This window comes from Chinchilla lanigera, unplaced genomic scaffold (assembly GCF_000276665.1).
Source record: "Chinchilla lanigera isolate Chin_1 unplaced genomic scaffold, ChiLan1.0 scaffold00068, whole genome shotgun sequence".
NCBI classification, from domain to species: domain Eukaryota; kingdom Metazoa; phylum Chordata; class Mammalia; order Rodentia; family Chinchillidae; genus Chinchilla; species Chinchilla lanigera.
In genome coordinates this window covers 3307902-3332518 of record NW_004955469.1, presented here as the reverse complement: position 1 = coordinate 3332518, position 24617 = coordinate 3307902, and the positions used below count along the sequence as shown (strand labels likewise).

The 24617-nt window shown below is 39.5% G+C and overlaps 1 pseudogene; it reads left to right on the top strand.

Moving 5' to 3' along the window:
- The first annotated feature begins 4689 nt into the window (after positions 1–4689).
- On the top strand, positions 4690–20508 carry LOC102028177 (annotated as a pseudogene).
- The last annotated feature ends 4109 nt before the right edge of the window (positions 20509–24617 follow it).

Genomic DNA, 24617 nt, shown 5'->3' with positions numbered 1-24617 from the left:
ATGTCCTATACCTCAGGTTTGCATCCCACTCCGCAGGGGTGCGGGACAAGAGCCTAACCTTGAGCATTCCCTGTGTCACTTCTGTTAGACCCAGGATTGTGTCTCTATTCTGGAAAGCTCACACAATGCCAAGGGCTTGGATGGGGAAATAGAATCGTCCAACAGCACCCTATCTCATCTGCTTCTCTCTTCTCTGCCTACACAAATCCTAGGTAGGCCATCTCTTATGCAGGCATAAAACTCTTGAGATCTGACCATTCTTAGTTTTGTATATGTATGTCACTTTTGAGGGTACAGGGTTTATTTTAACATCATAATAGCATGGGGGAATCTGCCCAGTGCCAACAGGTTGATCATAGAGCTATCTACCAATCCTGCACCCATAGGTGCCTCTCTAAAATGGACAGGAGTGAAAATCTCTGCTGCCAGAGGATGCCCCTCCTCTCTTATCTCCACCTAACACCTTCACTATTCCCCTAAGAGTATCAGCTTCTGGGGTTATATGTCCAGGTGGTTCTGTTTTCTCTGCATTCACGTCCCCATCTTTTTCCTAAGAGGCTGAGTTTAAATTGGCTGAGTGGAGAGAAAAGGAAAAATACTGAGCTGTAAGAGTGTGTCATCCATATAAGTTAATATTTCAAAATATTATCATTTTATACATCAAATTCTTACAGGATTTGATGTACAAGATTCTCCATGTGTGCTAAATACTTGTGAACAGAGAAGAAGCTGAGGATAAGCAGGACAGATGGAGGACTTTTGCGAAATGGAATTAGGGAAGAAATTTCTCCACCTCTGTTCTTTTCTCCTTGCATGTCTGTATAGAAGCCAAGGACTGTACATCTTTCCCACTTTCTGAAAACCCCCCTCTCAGGCTGTTCCTTCCTATGGGAACCTCCTCTTCAAGTTCTTGGGCACCCTTGGAGTTGGGTGAAAATATGCTGAAAGAAGAGCTAGTGGAAAGAAGAACTAATTAGCTTTACTTCTAGGGTCTCAGAAAGTTAACAGTCCATGCAATCCTAACGCACTTTGATAAGAAATGAATCTACAGACTCAGCTGCTCAACACAATATATGTTTGGCCCACGTCCACACAGCCTGATGTGTACTGAGGCGTGAGCTGAGGTGGAAGAAATTGTTGGAGGCCTGGAACAGGCTCTTATGGGAGGCCGGGTGAGAGGGTGGGCTCTGGTCCAGATAACCTCTCCCCTGAAAGCAAATCATCTTCCTGCCTTAAGAACTTCAGATTAATGCCTGAGTTCTCACTGGCAGGAGAATTTCCTCACAGGAGACCTGAGTCCTGGGGCCATGTCACCAGTGCCTCTCAAAGCTGACACTGGAAAGCGCCAAAGGTTGACATTTCATTTCCACAGTGCCAACCAAATCCTAGAATCCATGAATTAGGTGATTTTGGCAACTTCCACAATGACTGCTTAGCAAAAGCAAGGAGGGGCAGAGTATGATTTAAAAATACAATGAATGTTTAAAATTTTTCTAATTGTTACAGTAAAAGGCATATTTTTATTAATCCTCAAAATACTCCCCCTCACTTTGAACACACTTAAGCATCATTTTTGCCACTTCCTAAAGCAGCTCTGGAGGCCCTCTTTCATAAGTGTCTGTACTTGCACCCTTGTGGCAGCCTTGATATTGTGAATCCACTGAAAACATTTCCCTCTTGTGGTCGTTCTGACATTGGGAAAGGGCCAGAAGTCACATAGTAGCAGATCTGGTACATAGGAGACTGAGGACTTGAAGTTTGGGTGACCCATCTTTCCATTGGATGGCACTCTGTGGCACAATCACTGTATTTTTGGGTCCCACCTTGTAAAGACAACAGAAAAAGACCCAGAATTGCTTCAATAAGTAGCAAGAACAATGGGACAAAGATTATCAAAATGAGACAATATTTTCAGGGAGGATTATTGACAGTGTGTCTTTTATTTTTTAAAATTTACACATTCACCATAGATTTTGATTACACCTCCCATTTTTAGAAGGCTTATCATTCCATATGTGTCTTTGTGGGTTTTCCTCTGTGATGGCATGCGTCCTTAGCTTAACTGTCTGTGGATACACACAGTCCTCCTGATGTACGGCTGGTCACAATATCCAGTGTGAAAAGTATTTTAAAATATTACATTTAGGCAACCACTTTTGAAAGGAAGCAGCTTTGGCCTGAGATAAGATCTGTGTTACCAGGAGCTAGCTTTACATTTTGATTCTTTTTCCTGCTCTCTTTTATTACTTTTTAATCTTGGGTGTTGAGTTGTGAAGCTGTGTGTTCCCTGTAGAGTGTATGTCCCCTGGCATTTACCTTGAAAAGCCAAAATACACAGACATGTGAAAACCATTTAGAGTTGCAAGTCACCTTTGAGCAAAGAGCTTTCTGAAAGCTTCGTTCTTAAGTTTTAGCATGTTACCCAAGAAGTGGAGATGCTTTCAGCCAAAGAAACCAGATACTCAGATGCAGAGTCAGCAGCTGATTACTTTGTGGTCTGGGGTTTTGAGTTCTCTAACCACCCATGATTATTGAATATAGAATCAGTCCTTCCTGCAGGTTCTCTCATCTTATCTAAAATACAACCTGGTGTTGTAACAAAAGGTAGCCAAAGAGAGGCACAAAAGTGCTTGGCCAAGGGGACTTGTTGGTTTGGAAGGCAGCCCATATCCTGCCTGTCAAATCCTCTGGTCCGGGGCTGTGCCGGTCCAGAGGAATGGGCCATCTTTTTATAATTTATCATCTCAGTAGATGCTCTTTTGCCCAGAGGAACTGCTCACAATGGTAAGGAGGCCACCAGGCCATGCAGCAGGGCTGGCCTCCCCAGTGTTGTTAGCCTCTGATGGCTCTCAGGCTTCTCTGCTGCTACGAAGGAGAAAAAACTACAAATGTAAGGTTTCTCCTAATGCCATTTCCCCCAACCCCCTGACATCTTTTATTTAACTCTCAGATTTTTTAATGTATTTCTTGTACACTAATATTTAGCATAAGATAACAAATGAATATGCAAAAATGTCAAATTGTAATAGGGGCTCCAAAGAAATAAGAAGTAGGGGAAGAGGATTAAAGGTTAAGGACAGGATTTGCCTCTTCACATAAAACAGGAGGGAAGTCCCTAGGTACAATGACATTTGAACAATGATCTCAAGAAAATGGGCCACACACACATCTGGAAGAAGAGTATTCCAGGCAGAAAGAACAGCAGGTGCAAAGTCTCTGGGGCAAGGACATAAATCGAAGGAAAAATAAGGCATTTGGTATAAATGAGGCTAAATTTAAAAGGAGAGAAGAGGCCAGGCATGGCAGCACACACTTGTAATCCCAGCTACTCAGGAGGCTGAGGCAGGAGAATCACAGGTTCCAGATCAGCCTGCATAACTTAGTGAGACCTTGTCTCAAAATTTAAAATATAAAGAAGTATTGGGGATGTAGCTCAATGGTGGAACACTTGCCTAGTGTGCACAAGGACCTGGGCTCAACCTCTAGTAATGAAAACCGAAAACAAAAGAGGGAGAAGGAGAAAGAGGAGAAGGAGAGGAGGGCCAAAAAAAGGAAGAAATGGAGGGAGGGAGGATGGCAGGAAGAGAATATAAAGAAAAAGAAAAGAAATAAAATGTGGACCCAATAAGCTAGCCAGAGACACAATATGAATGGCCCAGTATAAATAGGCCAGGGAAAGGACTTGGGTTTTCTCTGAGAGAGCTCTGGCTCTGTTCTATTCTTCCCCAAGTTATCTGCAGTACAATCTCTACCCAGAACTACAGTAACTCTTACAACACAAATCAAGCTGTGTCACCATCTACTCAGAATCTTCCCTGGGTCGCAGTCTCAGAGAACAATCTAGATACTTGGGAATGGCCTCTGGCTGCGCCTCTACTCAATCATGTTGAACACATCCTTGTCTTGTTCCTGATTTTAAAGAAAAGGCTTTCAGCTTTTCCTCATTTAACATGATGTTGATAGTAGGTTGGTCATAAATGGCTTTTATCAGATTGAGATAAGGCCCTCATTGAATCAGGGTGTTTTTTAAAATCATAAATGGAGGGGCTGGGGATTTAGCTGGGACTGGGGATTTAGCTCAGCGGCAAAGTGCCTGCCTGGCAAGCACAAGGTCATGAGTTCAGTTCCCGGTACCAGAGAAAAAAAAAAAAAAAAAAAAAAAAAGGATGTACTTCTTTAGTTAATGTCTACTTATCAGAAATATTCTCTGAACATGGTTATCTATTGACCTCTGCCTCTGTCTCAGGATCCAACCTGTTTATTTAAGAAGGGAGATTGCAGCTTATTTGGCCCAGTACCCAGTTTTTGGAAATGGGACAAAGTATTGTTTATGACGCCCAAGCAATCCAGATATTGGCACACAGAGAAAATCACAGAGAAAATCAGCAACAACTTTAGTGTCACCTTAGTGATAGCAGCAAAACCAGCAACAACAATAGCCTTATACATAAATTCGATATTTAAGAACCCATAATGTACTACCTTTAACAACAGAAAAGAGATCTGTGACTGCAGGATAACCACTAAGACAAACCAGATATTGACCTACAACTACTTAGTTGAACAACTTTACCTCATCAACATTAGAACAGTGTTCAACCATAGCAAGATATAGTTGACTAATTGTCTATAGATCCATAAAGTTTAATGGTTATACTGGTAAGGTAAGCAGTTTGGGGGACTGGAAGCATGGAAAAAGTAGTTGAAAAGGTAAGTGATGAAAGAAGAGAAGAAAGTGATAAAAGTGAAATAAAGGACCCCATGAAGAAGGAAAAGGAAATTAGTAGTATTGGATAAAAATAACAGGAAAAAAAAAAAAACAAGGAAAATGAGAAATGAGAAAAAATAGAGTAAACTAAAAGGAAAAAATAATAAGGAAACAAAATAAAAAGACAGACACAGCCAGAAAAGAAAAGAGAAAGAAGAAGCTCCAATCAATCGAAGATAGTAGTAATAAAGGAAAAAAAGAATATAGAAGATAAAACTTCAAACACTACCAAGAAAGTAAAATGAGACAGAAAACCAATAGATAAGGAAAACAAGATGGGTCAAAAGAAAAAAATCCTCTGTATTTTCAAATGAGTCATCTTCTTTCTGGACCTGTATTCTCTGGAATCCAGCAAGTAGTATTCCCCTTTGCCCCACTTGACAGCCTGTGTGTTTGTGAGGTGACCCCTCTGCTCAAGAGCGTCTCCTATCTGCAAACCCCAGACCATGGAAACTGTCTGAGCCAAGACACTTTCCTGCTTACGTTGGTACAGAGATGCAACTAGACCTCTGGCGTCAACTGGATGTAGGCAGAGAGGCAGGACTCAAGCCAACTGCTGCATTTAATGCCATCGCCTTCAGACCCAGCCATCACTGGAACCTGGCCTCCTACCACAGAGTACAGGTTCTGGGTCCTCTAAATTTGAACTTCTCAGGATATCTGGAGGGATCTATTTCTAGCCCTGTCCCTCTCCCCCATCTCCCATGGCTTTCTCTCACCCTGTGTCTGTGGCAGAGAAACACTTTAGTCCTGGGGTGAAACTAGTGTAGGTGCTCTGTGACTCAGTCCCACACAATCAACCCCCTCTCAAGATAGCACAGATTAGACTCTGATAGCATAGCAGGTGCTGCACTGGATTTCTTCTCCAACTCTATCCCACTGTAAAGAGTTCACTGTTGGGGTAAAACCTCATATTCACTCTGCTTTGTTTGTTTGATTGGTTGGTTTTGTTTTGTTTTATTTCAGTTTAGTTTATACCACCTGTGGGCTTGGCGGGGGGCTAACTCTGCTGGACCATCCATTATTTCTTCCTGTAGCAGCCAGCTCTTCTGGGCTTCCCTCTGCTCCTCGTAGTTGGCCTTGGCCTTGATCAGGTCAGGCTTTTGGGAGTCACCTCTGTGGTTCTCTGCTGAGAGGAACCAAGGTGCAGAGCTGGCTAGGAGCTGGCAGTTTGACCCTGTGGTGGGTGGGGTGTCCTCACAACAGAACAGAGAGATTTTGGACATTCTAAATTGTTCTGCTAGCACACATGACTCAATCAGACTAAACAACAGACTAAAGTCACACTGGAAAACATCGGTCTGGCAACCACTGGAGACAGCAGAATGGAGATGGATTTCTTTTGATTCCCAGAGAACTATGGTTATTTGACCTGTATGGTGGTAAAAGACAAAAAAAAAAAAAAATCCTATTTGCAAGCCTGACTTTGAGCTTTTTATATCTTACAAAGTGAAAAGACTTTTCACTGAGAGTATTTATCAAAACCAGTTATAAGTAACTGACTAACTTTGCAGATTTACATCAATGGATAATAGGTGAGGAAAACAATATGCTAATCAAAAAGCTTTAAAGGGAAAAATCAGTAATGAAGAGTTCACAGAGGCTTTGAAAAGTTATGACATATTCCAGAAAATCTAAAAGGGCAGGTGTATGTTTAAGGCTATATTAATATGTTCAAGGAAGACCAGGAAAGGCTCTAAACTCTCACCTTGAGCTGACCTTGGACTCTGGAAAAGCATGAAGCAAAGGCAAAGACAGAGTTTTACACTACCTGAAAGAATGTTGGAGACATTTCCCAGCACATACACAAAGCCCCCCAGGCAAAGACAGGGAAGATTATTATTTCCAGACACATAAGGAAATCTCTATCCAAATTTCTAGCTGACATTTAAGCTAACCAACCATAGAATTCAGTGGCTACACACAAAAAAGAATACAAATTTTACAGAATTAGCTCAGAAAAGTTCTTACAGAAATAAACAACCACAAAAAGAAAGAGCAGCAGCAAGCCATGGGAAGAGGAGATGACCTGGTTTACAGAATTGCCACATTATAGTGTTTCATTTGCTCAGCTTTTAACAAAGTCTTATGACACATACAAAAAAAATGGCCCATATATGCGTAGAAAAACACTTAATAGAGGAAGTTGAGGCATTATATTTACTAGACAAAACTTTAAATCAGTCATTATAAATAAGAGAACTAAAGGAAACTATGTTTTAAGAACAAAAAAAGTATGATACAAATTTTTCCTGAAATATATCAGTAGAGGAAGAGATTATTTTCAAGAACCGAATAGAAAATTCTGGAAGTGAAAAATATGGAACAGAAATTTAAAAATTCACTAGAGATTCAATAGCAGAGTTTATCAAGCAGAAAAAAGAACTAGTGAACTTGAGTTAAACAGTAGAGTTCATTTAATCTAAGAAACACTAAAAGATGAAAAAAAGAACAGATTTTTAAGGACATGTAGTACACTATCAGACATACTCATAGTGCCTGATATGGACAGAAAGAATAATAGAAGAAATAACTCCAAGCATGTTAAACTGAAAGAAATCTACAGAGACAAATACTAGTCAAATTATAGTTAAATTGTCAAAAAAAAAAAAAACAAAGACAACAAGAGAAGCTTTCTTTTTTTATTTTTTATTTTTTTGTACCAGGAATCAAAATCAGGACCTTGCACTTGCCAGGCAGGTTCTGTGCTGCTGAGCTACATCCCTGGCCCAAAGACAACAAGAGAGAAATAAAAAGAAAAAAGACTCATCATGGTCAAGAGACCCAACAAGATAAACAGCTGACTTCTTGTCAAAAACCATGGAAGTAGTACACAGAGGAGTTTTAGAGCAGTGAAAAAACTCTGTATTACATTATAAAAGTAGATGAATATCACTTTACATTAGTTCAAGGCCATAGAATATACAACACCAAGAGTGAACATAATGTAAGGTAGTATCTTTGGGTGATAATGAAGGGTTGATACAGGTTCATCAGTGGTAACAAATGTACCGTTCTAGTGGCAAATGACAGTACTGCAAGCAGGTATGCATGTGTTGGAGGAGAAAATATATAGGATATCTCTGTGATTTTCCCTTGATTTTACTATAAACCTACAATTGCTCTAAAAAATAAATTTTTTAAAACAGACCTGAGAGTGCAAAATGCTAGCAAAGATGAGAAACAACTGAACTTTTCATATATTGCTGATGGTGATGCACAATAGTAGAATCATCTTGGAAAACAGTTGGACAGTTTCTTAGAAATTTAGACATACTTGTACCCTGTAGCCCTGCAGTTCCCACCCCTACATATCTATTCAAAAGACATGAAAATATGTGTTCATATAAACACTTAAAATAAGTATATATAGCAGTTTCATTCATAATAACCACAATTGAAATGTCCAGCAACTGGTAATTTGGTTTTAAAAGAGACAGTGGTACATATATATAACAAAATACTACCCAGAAATAAAAAGTAACAACCTACTAATAACTGTGAAAATGTGTATTAAAAGTGAAAAATAAACAGCAAAGACCACTTGAGTTTCTTCGGTAAAAAACTATAGAGACAGAAATTATATCAGCAGTATGAGAGGATAGCGGCAAGGGCAGGGAATAACTACATAGGTTCCGTAAAGTTTGGAGAGTGACCAAGGTTGTACAACTGTATGTATTTGTCAAAATGGTAGGTTTTTAAGTCTACATTTTCTAATTGTTGCCGATGCCTAGATTGAATTTTGTATATTTATCTTAGAACGGGTCAAATCTGCTGAACTTTCCTACTACTGGTAATGATTGTAATCTAGATTCTATTGGATTTTCAATGTAGAAAATTATATAGCTTGTGAATTTTCTAAAAAATGGTGAACAGAAGGCAGTGGGATGACATATCTAAAGTGCTGAAAAAATACATAAATTGGAGGTGATCAAAATTTAAACTTTTAAAAAGCAGGTTAGTGGTTACCAGTGTCTGGGAAAAGGTGAAAGAATGGGGAATGATTGATAATAGTGTAGCATTTCTGTAGTTTGAAACAGCTTTACTGAGATAGTAAGTCACTTTTCATAAAATGGACAATATTTAAAGTGTACAATTCATTCAGTAGTTCTTAGTATATTCATAGAGCTGTGTGCGCATCACCACAATTTTAGAACATTTTTGTTACTCCAAAATGAACCCTGAGTCCCTCCATCATCACTCTCCACCCCTTCTTCTCCTTCAGTCCTAATCAACCACTACTCTATTTTATGTCTTCATGGACTGGCACCTTCTGAACATCTTATAAAAATAGAATCATACAACATGTGATTCTTTACTACAGGTTTCCTAAATTTAGCACTATGTTTTGATTTTTACTCATATTATACCATGTATCGGCACTTCCTTTCTTTTATTTCAGATTAATATTTTAATATGTGGATACCCTACATTTTATTTATCCAAGCATTATCTGACTGGCATATGGGTGGCTGCCACTTTTTACCTATTATGAATAATGTTGTTACAAGGTTTCTTCCATGAGAAAGTGTTCTGGAATTTATAGTGGTGATGACTGAACATCTTTGTGAATATCACTGTTTGTAAATTTTATAATATGTGAATTACATCTCAAAAAAAGTCATCTTCCACCTTAGGACTTTTGTACTTGCTGCTTCCTGTAGTAGGACCCTTGTCTTCAGATGCCACCTGACTTCCTTCATATTTACTCACCTTTCACTTTCCCAATATGGCTATCCTTTGCCACACATATCATGTACAAATTTATATATTTTATATATGCTGACGTTTCTTTTACTAGCTGTGTTTCTCCATTAAAATATATACTACAAGAAGGCAAGGAATTTTTTATGTTTTATTCGTTGCTATATTCTCAGCACTTGGAACAATGTCTAGCACATAGTGACATTTGAAACCTTTTCAGCTGAGATGGAGAGAGAGATCTCTTCAAGAAAAATGACCTTAAAAATAGGAATATAAGATTAGGCACAAGGAACGCTGGGAAGGGGTGCAGGGTCATGAGTGGCTTTGGTTCCACAGTTGCCCTGTAGCCTGCAGGGGTAACGCGGGGCCTGGCTGATGGACGGCGGACCAAGAACTTTGTACAGCAGCTGTAATTAAAGAATGCCATCTTGTCACACAGTCTCCGAGGAGCCAAACGTTAGATGCAGAAACAGATGTGTTATGTTCAATCCTTTACAGCAACCACAACAGAATGGGCTGCCACAAACCCCATTTGGCCCTCAAACAGGTTTGAACAATATTTAAAACATCTGAAAAATATGAATTTGAAGGGTTCAATTGAAGACCTACCTGAGTTGGTTTTTTTCCAATGAAGATCAGAGTGTAGCTACCAAAGCATGTGTTATCTCCACCCAACCAATGGTGGAATTGGCATTGATGAAGGTTTTAGGAGACTGCAAGATGTTACTCCATTTTTTGGATTGCTGCTGCAAGGCATTTCTTTTAACTGTGAAACACCTAGGATTTCAAAAGTTCATTATTTTAAATCTTGTCATGGTTGGGCTGGTGAGCAGGTTATGGGTTCTCTATAAAGATATTTTAAGAAGATTGATTTCTTTATCTGAGTCATTGTATTGCTTCAAGAGATCTCTAAGATTCAACCCATGCCTTACTTCAAAGATTTTTACCTTTCCGGCTGATATTACCAAATTTCTAGGACAACCCTATCTTGAAATCTTTAAGAAAAAAAAAAAGCCTATAGCTTTTGCAGTTAAAGGAGTAACTAAGTTGCTAAATAAACTATTTTTGAAAAAAGAACAATCACCACACTCCAGTGAAGACACTTTACTTAGAATTTCCTAAAAGGCTAAACAAATAATAATCAATGTACAGAATAGTATGGATCTTGGACAGCCAGTAAAGAATAAGAAAGTCCTCAAAGAAAAGTCATCAGGATTTGATGTGAAGTCTTTCTGCAAGCAGCTGAAACACAAAGCTATTCAGGAGACCAGCTTTGAGTCTGTATGTTCTCAATCCAAACTAAAGAAAACCATTCTTCTCACAAAATGATAGGATCTCTCCATGCCAAAAGTTTTGTGCAAAGATTCCAAGAGGCCAAAACTTTCATACAACTTTCTGAAGAAATCCAAGTGGCAACTGTATGGTGCAGGACCAAAAAACTCAAGGCTCAGGCCACCTTTCTGGCTAACAACCTTCTGAAAAGTAACTGGCTTAAACATGTAGAAGCTCAAGGTTATAGTCTGCCAAAGAAGCTAGAATGCATAAAAACATCTATTTGCAACTGCCTTCTTCATGGCTTAGGTACCAAAACTTCAAAGCATCATCTGAGACAAAGAAGATCACAGAATAAATTTTTACTAAGAAAAAGGAAACCACAGAGATAGTGGCAGTCAGCTCTTTTAAAGGAAATTCAGCAGTTCCCTCAAGAACCTCTGAAGAGTGCTGCGGGCACGTACTAAGTGGAGTCTCCCACACTGCACAGTTCAGAGAACTGACCGTGGTAAGCAGCTGCTGAGTAGCAGACTTTCAAATCCTGCCACACAAACTAAGGAGAATCAGAGCCACGGAAGTGTTAAAGGAAGCAGTGAAAGTCAAACTAATTCATGGACAAAGACGTACATAAACAAAATACACCAGGACAAGTTAAAGAGACAGATGACGTTGATGACATTTTTGCTCTAATGGGAGTGTAGATGTTCATATGTGAGACTTTTAAGCAGTTAACAAACTGGTCCATTGTTGTGCTGCTTTAATGGAGCGGCTGAGATCTTGAAATACTACTGCTTAGGCTCAGAGAGGAACTGCTTCCATGCAACATCCCACAAGAGTTCATTTCAGTTCAATAAGCATTTGTAGCAGCTTGGTATCATTTCACCACCAAATATGTATTTTGCTTTGACTATGTATTAGATGCTAAGATATAAAGTGTTGCAGAATGTCTTTGAGAAATAGATATAATTCCTTAACTGAGACTGGTAGGTCCCTGAAAAATTGAAATTGAATAATTTTATAATTTATCAGTGAATTAAGACATAATAATTGAGTTTGCCAAAAGCTTCTATGCCTTAAACAGGGAGTGAGGTGGGGGAGTAGCAAGGAGACACCCAGAGAGTGGCTTTGGCTTCATTGGCACCATCAGAAAGGTGGGAATACCAGTGTTTGTAGCTTCCAGTGGGTGCTATCATCAAAAGAACTCAAGTTTTGCTATTAATTATACTACCAGGGACTGGTTAGAACCACTTTCTCTTAATTTGTTCACCTTATGTCAGGAAGACATATTGAATGTGCTTTCAAATGATGATGTGCAGTTTGAAGTACATTTTAAATGTTCTAGCTTAAGTAGAATTATGTAAATAAGCTTCCATAATAATTGTCTTAAATTTTATGTTTTTACAGACTTACAGAAAACAGTATTCTAGTATAAAAAAAAGGTTAGGCACAAGGGCTTGGAAGGGGCCTCATGCAAGTAAGAGAACATGAAGCATACATTTTGTTAGCTTCTCAGTAAGTCTCCTCTGCTACATATGGGAAGGACTTTAGTCTTTTGGATAAGGATGGCACTGGATGACTCAGCCCTCAACCTACTGTCACTAATGCTAACATCTACCAAATATTTCTCTACCAAAATTTCTCATGTGAACCAAAAACATGAAAAATTATTTGATTAACCATTTTTTCATACTACTAAGGATACACAACTAGTAACATTCTAAGAGCAGAGAGACAGACAGATCCATTCACTGTACTGTATATATCTGGGGATGTCAGACTCTCATCAATGAAGGAAGGGGTGTGCACTGAGTGAGTTCGTTACAGATGTTGAGGAGGGAGGGAGACGGAGAAACACAAATGCACTGACACTTTACAATGGGATGCAGAGGTTCTGGTTTTACACTCAAAACTGATAAAGGAGAGCTAGCTCTGTTGCTGCAGAAAGGGCTCCTGGATGACAGGTTGACTTGAGCACTAGAGCGTGTGGCTCCTATCTCAAGGACAATGCAGCTAGAGTTCTGCTCAGATGTCATCCTGTTTCTGCCCCAGCACAGAAGAATAGAGAGCAATAAGCACCGTGCAAAGCTGTGTAGAAGGAACAGCAGTCAAAACCTTCTGAAAGCATGACCAAGGAATTTTGGAAACTGTACAGGTAGGTTAGATGTCAATGAGGGACTAGGATAATTTTTCACAGAACACACAGGGGCTACCAGGCCTTTGAAAGACAAAGGATTCTGTGCCTAGCTGTGAATTGCTGCCATGTGTTTATTTGTCAACAGCCTAGTGAAATAATGCAGAATCTGTGAGGTTGCACCAGCTCCAGATCTGCCAACTCAAGGAGCGAAGCTTGAAGGAACCAGGGCCTATTTCTTTCCACTGCTCCAGGACAAACCCTCAACCCTCAGAACCAGGGAGATGAGATTTCACTTCAGTGGAGCTTTGCTCTTTTCTCCATCCATTTGTTTTTCCTTCAGCCCCACAACACTCACAACCTGAAGGCCTTCTCCCCTTGGCTGAGCTTTTATCTTTTATGTAGAAAATGGGCCAAATTCCCTACCAGACCATGGGAAGAGTTTTGGTTTTTGTTTTTTTGTTTTTTTTGTTTTTTTTTTTTAAGTAGTACACTGGCTTGATAGCCATCGGAAAGTATAATGCTTGCTCTGTGTGTGGACCACCATGCTGACCACATGAAACTATGGACAGGGAGTGTTGCGTGGGCTTTCCTGAGATTTTGTTCAGACAGGTAATGAGCGAACCAGTGTTAATCATTAGCATTGACAAAGGTCTAAAATCATTTTCTGAACTTTCCATGGTAATTTCATTACATTATAAGGATGCTGCTATGAGTATTCCCTCCAAAGGTGACCAGTCTCTTAGGAGAAAAATAGTAGTAAAATTATTCAGAACAAAACAATCCCAAGTTTGCCTGTTCCAAACCCTACTTAGGTGTGTCCACCCATACACTGGCTAAGGAGGGCCCGATGTTTTATGTCATCCTAGTGTTTCATGTGGAGCACCTCATGAAATAAGTGTGTTGATTCTTCAATTCTTCAGCTACACAAACCCCCATATCTCTCTTAAAGGACCTTCATATCTCTGGCTCCACATACACTTAAGAAGGTGCATCCATCTTTAGGCACTAATTTCTCAGAATGGCTCTGAGAACCTCTGACTTCAAATTTTCACTCATTCATCACTTGTTTATTTATCTAAAATTTCCTGAAGGCTTTCTAGATAGATGCCAGCCACAATAGTAGGCACCAGAAATAGATGTACTGCTCTCAGGGTATGCAGTCCAACAGATGAGATGGAGGGGTTCATGATTGTGACACATGTACAAAACAAGACAACAGAAAAGCACACAAAGGAAGCAAGAGGAAGAGACAGCACAATTCAGTCTGCCAGGGATGGGAGAAGCTCCTAAACAGTGAGACACTTAAGATGTGTGTTGAAAGATATGTAGAAATTGTCCAGAGAGGAAAATTATGGCATTTCCTGGAGAGGATTAGCAGTTATTCCCAAGTGTTTTGATGTTCTCATTCTTCATGGGACCTAATATTACCATGTTTTATAATAATAATTATATTAAACCCTATCTTAACCCTCTAAGGTGCCAGCAGTCACTACCACAGTTGGCTGATTACAGCCACCAAATTCTGGCACTGGGTAGCTATTGTTGGTTCTGCAAGCACCAGGCCCTGAGCTAGCCAACCCCAGGGGATTATCTCATTCTAGAACAATCTCTGACACCCAATGTGAGACAGGGCCTGTGTATTCCTGGCCATGCCATGACTGTGTTAACATCAGTTTAGAAAAGAGGCAAATGGAGCCCCTATACCTGTCCACACCTGTCCATAAGCCTCTTTTCCTTCCCTCTAGGGTGTTGAAAGATCTCCCTCACTCACACTGTGCTTTCTAAAGAAAGCACCCAGTTGTTTTCTATTGAAGTGGCATATGGGGCTAGCAGCTGAGGCTTCCCACAGAGGGGTCAGAAAAGTTTGGAAGATGGTACGAAGATGGGAGCACAATGTATCACTCCACATTTGCAGGCCATCTGGTTTGCCTGTAATTATCTGGGGATTTCTTTGTTGTTCTTTAAGAACTTCAAAATTAACTTATCTCCTAGCATGCTATCATCAAATCTCCCAACTTGCTCAGCTCCTCTGTGGACTGGACACTCTAGTCATCTGCAGCTCTTAGTATGTGTGACCTGAGAAACTCCTTAGGGAGGATTCTGGTAGTGTGAAGTTTACTGGAGCCTCTCTCAGCTGTGATAGTCCTTGCAGTTGGGACATTCAGCCTCAGCAGAGGGGTGTCCTACTATTCTCTGTACCACTGGGTCTGGTCCTGAAGGATACTCAGCATGTGGTGAGAAGAGCAGAGAGTCAAAGATGGATTCCCAAAAAAGCTGCAGAATCTAAAGACAAAAGTGGATTTTAGGAGGCAGAGTTGATGTAGGCAGATGGGCAGGGAAAGAAAGAGGTGAAAGGCCACAGTGCAGTCATTCAGAAAGTAAGAGTGTGCCATGTGTCACATTGCCACAAAGTTAGATAAGACCTGAATCCATGGGATTAAAGGATCAGGGGGCTGTTAATGAGCTCACCAAGAGTAGTCTAGTGAGGGGTTCAGGTGGTAGTCAGAACCTAAAGATTTAGGGAGTTTGGTCGTATTTCCAAGGAAAAGGTGGTAGTCAGGTTACACAGCAATGGAACATACTTATTGCCACTAAATGCACACAGTGGCATTTGCTCAGTATGCAATGTGGGTTTTGACTGATTATGCAAAGGACATAGGATAAGCTCTTCATTTGAGAGGCTCACAGGGATGAGACAAAGCGTTCCCCAGAGCAGACCTTTTTTCTTTTTTTATTTTTTAACTCATTTATTAGTCCATGCTTGCATTACATAATGACTGCTTTCACTGAGGGTATTTGGTGCATGTACATGACACATCTTAATTCTACTTTTATGTCCCTGTTTCCCTTCTGCCTTCCCCCCATTCATCTTCTGGTTCCCTCCCCATTTGTAGTAGCTCTATCTCCCCATTTCCGTTTATTTATCTTTTATTTTGCTCTTTATTTATGCTTTGGATTTCTCATATGACAGAAACCATACGGTATTTTTATCCTGTGTGCTTGATAAAAATCAGTCTTTGTATTATCTGCTGGAGCAGATGGACTGCCGATGGGATTGCTTCTCTCAAATGATCAAGAAAAATTAGAAGGTAAAAGTGCATTTTTACTTCACATTCAATTTTCATGGTAATTGTAAGTAAAGTAAGTTCCATATATATGAAATACATGTTATGTATATATAAAATACTATAGTAACACCTAATGTATGTATGCATATACAAGTATATAACATATACAAAATATTATCAAGATTACTATATTAAGGTTAGTAATGCTCAACACATGGTCCATTTGCCCTTCTTCTGGTCCACTTCTGCCCAATGCTTTCTGGTCAGAAATGACAACTGTTACTTTCAGAATCAACTGCAGAAGAGTAGACTGGATTTCTTTGTGCTCCTGACTTCCGCATCAGCAAATGCAGAATGCTACATAGGTGTAGCTCCAAGATAGTGAAGCAAGCATCAGCTGGATCCTGAGAGCAGAGGCACCTCTCCCACTCAGGCTTTTGTTGACTCACAACTAACATACAGCACAGGGGAACCCTTGCTATGCTAAGCCATTGAGATGCTGAGAAGAATGTATGAGCTGAGTAAAACCTCTCCTCTCCCAGCTAATACAATAACTACTCCTTGAGATTTTCGAAACCTAACCTCAACTAGAGCTTTAAATTCAGAGACGACAACAGTAGACTTCAGAAACAATGACTGCATACTATTCTTTTCTTAAGTTGATTTTTAAAATCAATTAATAACTCAGTTTTATTTTTTAAAAATAAGCATTTTTCTCCTAAATCTGGAAAATATTTTAATTCCAAACTCTAATCTATATGAAGTTCATATGCTTTTAAATCTTAAAAGTTCATCTTATTTTTAAGCTATAAGCAAGAAGGTTTTCTGCAATAATTTATAAGGACATTCTCAAATCCAATATTCTAAAATTAGAAGGAAGAGGCCTTGGAGTTGCATTTCACATGTACTATAAAAGGGTCTCACCAGATATTTTTGTGAAGTTAAAATACTTGAACTAATATTTATCACATAAAGAAATAAAATGTTTAAAGCAAACTAGCTTTCTGCTAGCTTCATGGTTGATGTGAGACATAATGAAATGGTGAAGGAAGGATTTTCCACAACTCATCCAGTGATAAAGGAGGAGGCAAACACTCTTAATGGTTAGAGTTCAAGGTTATGAAGTGAAAATAATGAACTGCTTGTGATTACAACTAAACAGCAGTTTTATGACCATTAAGCCATTAAAACACTTTGATAATGACAAATGCTTAAGTACTAAACATTATTATTATTTGGAGCTATTACTACGTCAGTTCCTTGTGTAATCAAGTATTATTATTGGAACCTCTGCAAAAAAAAAATCTAATCCTTAGAGATTTTCATGTTCATTTGCAGAACAAAAAGGTATGGATATCATTTATACCAAATACTCTGGATATGTGAATCAAGAGTACCTAGACAGTGAGTGAGGTTTTCATGTTTGCCCATATTTCAACTCGTAAGAACTTTGTATGTATCAGCATGTTCCAAAAAGCAATATAGTACAGGAAATAAAACACAAAAAGATTTAAATTCTAGAATAAGGAAAAAGTAAAATGGAGCCTATCCAAACATTTTCAGCTGAGATCAAAACCCCTCCTGGCTATTTGAATAAATTGCTCTTTAAGTAATTAAAACTAGAACTGATGGTCATTAGTAAATTCTGGTAAATTTTCTACACTCAGTTTCAAGTACTTTATAGCTGGCTTCTTTCCAAGAGTACACCTGTGCACTAGTTGAACAATGTCTCACTGAAAGATGAAATTAACTAATTTTGTTTGATTTGGATCTTGGTTAAACTCAAGTTAGATGTTTATATGCAGAGCCACATAAAGAATACTAGCTTAAATTATTCCACAAGGGACTGTAATAAGAGTTCCATTTAACTAACAGAACATTAGAATATGCTTAGCTAATGAAAATGATTCATCTATGTTTTTCTATCAAACACAAGATTCAAAGAAGGGGGGAAGAAACTTATTTTATGTATAGAACATCTAGCATTTTAACTTTCTTCCCTTCTACACTACATCTTAAATTTATTCAGTTTTGTTTCTGAACTTTGAAAAGTCCTTGATCTACTTTAATTATGAAAACTCAATAAAACATTGTTTTGATTTTAAATTATTGGCCTCTAATGCCTTTGATCCCCCTTTTCCATGTAAAACAAAAGCCTAATGATTCCTATTAAGTGAGGGGAATGAAGTGTATCCCGATGACTATTTTCATTTTATGAGGGCAATTTAAGTTTTTGCTTCTGCCCATTAATGATATGGGTATGTCACAAATGTCAGAAGATGAGATTTGTTTGTTTCCAATTTCTATCTTGATTGTGGTTATCCCTTTTCACAGAACTGAGTGGGGGGTGCCATCCTCCACCCTTCTGCTGCTCTCAAGAGTGTGGGTGTGTCCAGGGATGGTGCCAGTCACAGTAGTGGGACAATTTCTGAGAAATCATGATTCCAACTGCATCTCCTGCCAGAATTTCCAGAAGAGCCTCCAAGAACCCCCCCATTGTGCTGTCAGGCATGGAAACTCTCCTGACAGTCGACATGCAGCCTTCTTCAGGCCAGGACAGGAAAGAAAATTGCTGGCTTCCCCCGCCTTACTGCCTGGATCAACAAACAGTGACCCAGTCCAAGGCTGGGAGAGAAATCTCCATTTAGAAGAGAAGACATTTGCACTTTTTGTGTTTCCTTAATTGCTTCTCAAATATTTTACAAACTGCCTTAGGGAAAGTAGTGAATCTTTGGATTACAGGGATTAACCAATTCTCCAAGAAAACATTAGAGAAACAAGTAAATGAGGATGGATAGAAGGAATTATAGAAGTAAGTATCATGTAAGAAACAGACAAAGAAGAAGAGCATATATGGACTATGCATGGGTTGGTGCTAAATATGTGGATGTAACTGGAGCAAGAAAATCCACACAGTCTGTTCTATACATTGGTATTTGTCTAACTAAAGTAGCCACTAAATATTCATGGGGCAAGTGATATGACAAATGTTCATGAGCCATTAAATATCCATGCATCTTTAATCAGCTTCTTGGTGGTGATATTCATTTAATCTCCACTTCTCCTCAACACATCACTCAGTGTGAGCTGCTTCATGATGCAGCACTAGTATTCTTAGGATGCCATGACCTCCAGGTCATTAATATGCAACAGAACTGATCAGAATGACCAAAAATATATCTATTTCAAGGCATTCCCCAGGATAGCTTATGTTTCTCAGATACCCACTTAGATGCCATGCAGCTTCTCCCATTCCAGAACTTTCTTTGAAACACTGATATCTTTGCCATGAGTGGGCTATGTCCCAAAGCCATAGTGTTTCTCTCCACAAAATGGGAAGAATGAACCACTCTGACACTCTATGTCATCCCTTGCCACACAGATTTGAGTGAAGTAAACCACTACTGAAAGTTCTTATAAGAGGGATTCTGTCATGATCCCACTAAGGAAATTTGGTTGTCAAAGGACCTTCCCCAAAATGATTTCATGGCATTACAGGAAGGCACAGCACTGAAGTCTGTGGACCATGCCCCCATCTCCTTTATTCCCTTTTTCATTCTTATTCTACCTAATCTTTAATTTATTGCCTTAATACTCAAAGCAGGGTCTGCAAGCATTGACCCACTGGGAGACTGGAACTCATTAAAAATGTAAAATCTCAATCCCACCCAGTTCTACTTTGTCAGAATCTGCATTTTAACAAGATTACTTTCAAATACATTTAAGTTGGACAAGTACCAATGTATAGAACAGACTATGTGGATTCCCCCACTCAGTTATTCACATCCACATTCATAGTTAGCTGGGCAGCTCATAGGAGACAAAGCTGTTCTTCTTCTTCCTCATCAGACCCCACTTTGTACTCAACTGTCCCCAGCAGAGTTTGACTTCTGTACAAGTCCTTTCACATTTTCTCTAACACTTTCTTGTAAGCCCTACTGTTCCCTTCCTGCTGATGTCCCCACAGCCCCTGGACTCTGTTGATCCTTCTCTGTTGGAAACACACCTCAAAGACCCACTGAAGCTGGCTTCATGGGTTCTATTCACTTTGACTCTTCCCTTGCCAGACGTAATCATTCCCAGGGTTCAGAAGTTTACAACTTGTTTCTTTTAGTTCCAAATTTGCGGTCAGGATGCCCTAGTGTTTAGTTGGCAGGACTAATTGTTTGGTTAAATATTTTTCCAACTCTGCTCTTTCAGAGCATTTCTTCCACATTGATGTTACTCATATAAGAATGTAAATGTGACACCATGAGCCCTGTAGCTAGTTTGCCTTCAAACTTTCACACTGGTGAAGTCAGTATGCCAGCAGTTCTCACAAACTATAAGTCTACTTTGAAAGAAAGAGTACTTGGACTTGGACCACGTGCCTTCCCCAGACATGCTGACATCCTCGAGGAGTAACCTTCTGCTTCTTGAACATGGCGGGAATGGCACTTGAAGCCCAGAAAGGACTTCAAGTCCAGAAAGATGACTTTTGGTGAAGATATGGAGACACCTCATGCTTTGCTAGCAGGAGCATAAAATGGAGCCACCACTCAGGAAATATGTTGATAGTTTCTCAAAACTGTAAATATAAAATTACCATATTGAGCCAGAAATTCCACTTATAGCTAACTGCCAAAATGAAATAAAAAGACACTCAAAAATGATATTCATATGTCAATTTTCATAGTACCACAATAGCATTTTTCACAAAAGCCAAAGGAAGAAACAACATATGTCCACTGAAAAATGAGTGGATTTTAAAATGTGGCATGTACACACACACACATGCACACACACACACAGGAACATTATTCTGCTATAAAAAGAATGAAGTTATAATACATACTACACCATGAATGAGCCTTGTAAAAATGCTAAGTGAAATTATCCAGGCAGAAAGTGATAAGTATTGGGGCTGGGGATTTAGCTCAGTGGCAAAAGTGCCTGCCTGGCAAGCGCAAGGTCGTGAGTTCAGTTCCCGGAACCAGAGAAAAACCAAAAAAAAAAAAAAAAAAAAGAAAGTGATAAGTATTGTATGATTTTGCTTGCATGAAACATCTAGAACAGGCAAATTCATAAAGACAGAAATTACTAGGGACAAGAGAAAGTGATAGTTACTGCTTAATGGTTGCAGTTTCTGTTTGGGTTGATGAAAATTTTAGGAAATAGTGGTGAAGGTTGTTGCCCCATTGGGGCACCCTGGCATTTTGGAAAGATTTTAATTAACCCAGCTTTAAATACCAGTCAAGCTAATTATTAGCTGTGTGATCTCAGCCATGTTTCTGAACCTCTCTGAACATCAGATTCTTTGTTCTTTTTATTTAAAAAAAGTTTGTTGTGAATATGTTTAACTCCCCACTAGACCTATAAGTTTCCTAAAGATGTGATATGACCCCTGTGTAAAGCTACTATGAGATCAGAATTTAAGTGGCCCAGCACCTAGTGCCAAATAACAAAATTGATTATCAATAGTTATAATTTAATAAGTATTGCTAGATTAATAATTAAAACTGTTTATTTAAATAATATTCATCTCCTAAGAGTTCTGATGGAGTAGAAGGAAAAGTTCTGGAAAATACAATAGTGTGTGTGTGTGTGTGTGTGTGTTGTGGTGCATGGACAGATAATAAACAAATAATATATAACAGCGAGATGAGCAGCTAGTGAGTGACAGAGGAAGTGCAATTGGTTGAGGAAGGTCTCTGTACGATTTGGATGTGATTTAGCCCCACAAGAACTCCTGCTGAAATTTCGGTTCTGATGAAGCAGTATTTTAAGTAAGACTTCCCAGAGGAATTCCGCTCTTTCTCTAGTCTACATTAGCATGCATTAGCCCTTGCCAGAGCAGGTCATTTACATAGTGGGTCAACTCCTCTGTCTCATCTCCTTTCTCAGTTTCCCCTTCTGCTTTTCCACCGGAGCAGCTTGTGCCCCTTACCAGGACCCAAGCAGGAGCTGGTGCCATGCTCTTGGGGATTTCCAGAACCAAGTGCTAAATGAATCCCTTTGCTTTCTAAAGTCCCCAGTCTCCAGCATTCTCTTATCAAAACAGAAAACAGACTAAGATAGCCTCTCAGCTGGGCCATCTTGGCCATGTCTCAATTTGTCAAGGGCTGGGCCTGTAAGGCAATAGTCTCTGGACAGAAACCAACCCTTTTACACTGCTTTATTTTAGTTTTTCTATATCTGCCTATATTCTTTTACATTTTATTCTAAAAACTCCTCTAACACTAGAATCAATTCTGCAATGCAGTTTTCTAAGAAAATAATTTAACTACATTGAGTTGGTCTAAAATAAATCCCTGTAAAGTCAATTTAAATATAACCAACTTGCTTAATGGTCTATTGACTATATGTTATGTTTACCTAATATTGTTTTATTGACTATATGTTACTTTTACCTAACACTATTTTAATGTGTCACTTTCAGAGCATTTCTCGTGAAGTAGGACAGTGTTAGCTTCTTACAAAGTTTTGTGTTTTTCTGCATTTTTTCTGTTTCTATTACTTGCTAAAAGCATTTATTTTCTAATAAGCATTTATACAGTTAATATGATTCATCAAATTGATCCATTTTAAAGTATCTACTTTGCTTTTAGTATTTCATTTTCCCATAACTGTATTTTCCTGTGGGTTCATTAATAGGAGTTAGTTCCACCTTTATTTGATATACTTCATATGATATTATGTACTATTCTGACAGAGGCAGACAAAACTACCGAAAGCTTCCTTATAGCAATGTTTCACTAGGTTGAAGTGAGTTTCACTAGGTTGGGTGAGTTCCTACATTCACAAAAGCGGAAAAATAAAACATCACCTGTACTAGCTGTATACTGCTTGACCACATTAAACACATTTGGAGGCTTGGAGAATTTGAGCAGCTGGGCAAAGGCTTGACTTCAGGTTTTCTGACGTCAAACTCCATGTTTGAATGAAGTGTACTAAACTTCTTTCATAAGACTGTTGCAAATCTGCTGTGTATCACACTAATTAGTTAAATAAGACATCGTTTATCTACTATTTGCTCAAGTATGGTCTAACTTGGACCTCTAAAAATGTCATTTCTTGTCACCATTACCATTTTAAAGAGAAGGAAACTTGTTTGAATAAATGACTAATCAATTATGTAAAGCAAGGTTTAGAGGTTTAGTTCAACCCCCAAGACCACCAACAAACAAACTTGTTCACTGATAAAAAGAATAAAAGACAGATCAGGAAATAGTTGAACAAAGCAACAAAAAAACACCCTCCCTAAGAGCATTTAAGTCAGTACCCCCCAGTTGAAGAATTTATCGCCCCCTTTGGACACCTAGCAATTTCTAGAAACAGTTCTGGTTGTCATCACTAGGGAGAGAGAGCTACTGGCACCTGGTAGGTCAAGGGAAGCTGTCAAATACCCTAAAATTCACACGAGATCCCCCCACAAGGACGAACTGCCTGCCCCCCAAAGGTCCATTGGGTGAGGTTAGGAACCTGTTTTAAGGGCTGCTTACTCGAGGAGGTAAAAATGAGGTGTACTTTGGCTTTGAGGGAAGAGCCTTCTTTGTACAGCACGATCTATTTCCCCCGTAAGGCTGTCACATGTTTTGACATTTATACCCACATTTTTACTTCAGAAAGAATGCTATGTTCATTTTCTTGGCTTGAAGCAGTGGGTGAGGCTCTGTTTTGTTCATCTGTTTTCTCTGGCTCGTCCCCTCTCCACTAACTCTTTCTGAGCTTGACTCCAGCTCTCCTTGGAGAGAAAAGCCATTTTGCCTCTAGTTTTTTCCCTGTTCTGAGTGCCACCTCCTGGGCCAGCCTCCAGTTCTGGATAAGGAGGCAAGGTGTCCAGCTCAGTCTGCTCCTTCCCCAGGCTATGGTCAGGCAGGAACCAACTGAGCAGGAGAGATTTCTGTTTTTTTCCATCTCTCCCCAGAACTATGCTTTCCCATGTCTCAAGTCTTTTCCTTTTTCCTTCCCTGTTCCTCCTTTACACAGTTACTAGAACCTTTACTACTGGCTGCAAGTCAAGCTGGCCACGTCATGTGTCTGTACCTTAGGACTCATTTCTCTCAACCTTCTCTTTAAACCCCATTCTCAGAGAAAGTCACTCTGGAAAGACACAATATTGTCCCTTCCAGGCAGAGATGCCCTCAGCAAGAGACCCTGCCTGAGCTCAAAGGAGTGAAGCTCATAGTAAGATTCTATATAGGGCGTAATAACACAAAGCATTACCTTCCTCTCCTCCTCATTAGCTTTGGAGTGACCCTCAGTGCATGGGGAAGGCAGAAGGTTTCTAACATCCATCAGAATGATAGTGAGATACATGCATCATTCCATGTTCCCTGGGCATTGCTGTGTTGCCTATGAAACACAGGCCAGATGCAGCCTCTCCTGCTTAGTAAGTAGTGGGTATGGACACTCTGCAGTGCACCTCAGCTCCGCCTTCATGTACAGCTCTCCTTTCCCCAAGTCAGCCAACCCAACCACTCATCCAAAGAATCCAGGCCCCCTCTACATTTGAGGAAGGCTGGTCTCACTGCCCTCTGCCACATGGCCTCTGGAGCTGATGAGTTGGTGCAGTTCTGGGCCCTCACAAGCAATCCCTTATGCAGTCTGACTTAGGGCAACAGCACAGGTCTTTCTTCCTTGGAAAGATCTTCAGCAGATGCTCACTTCTTTAGAGAGGGCCATTGAGCTT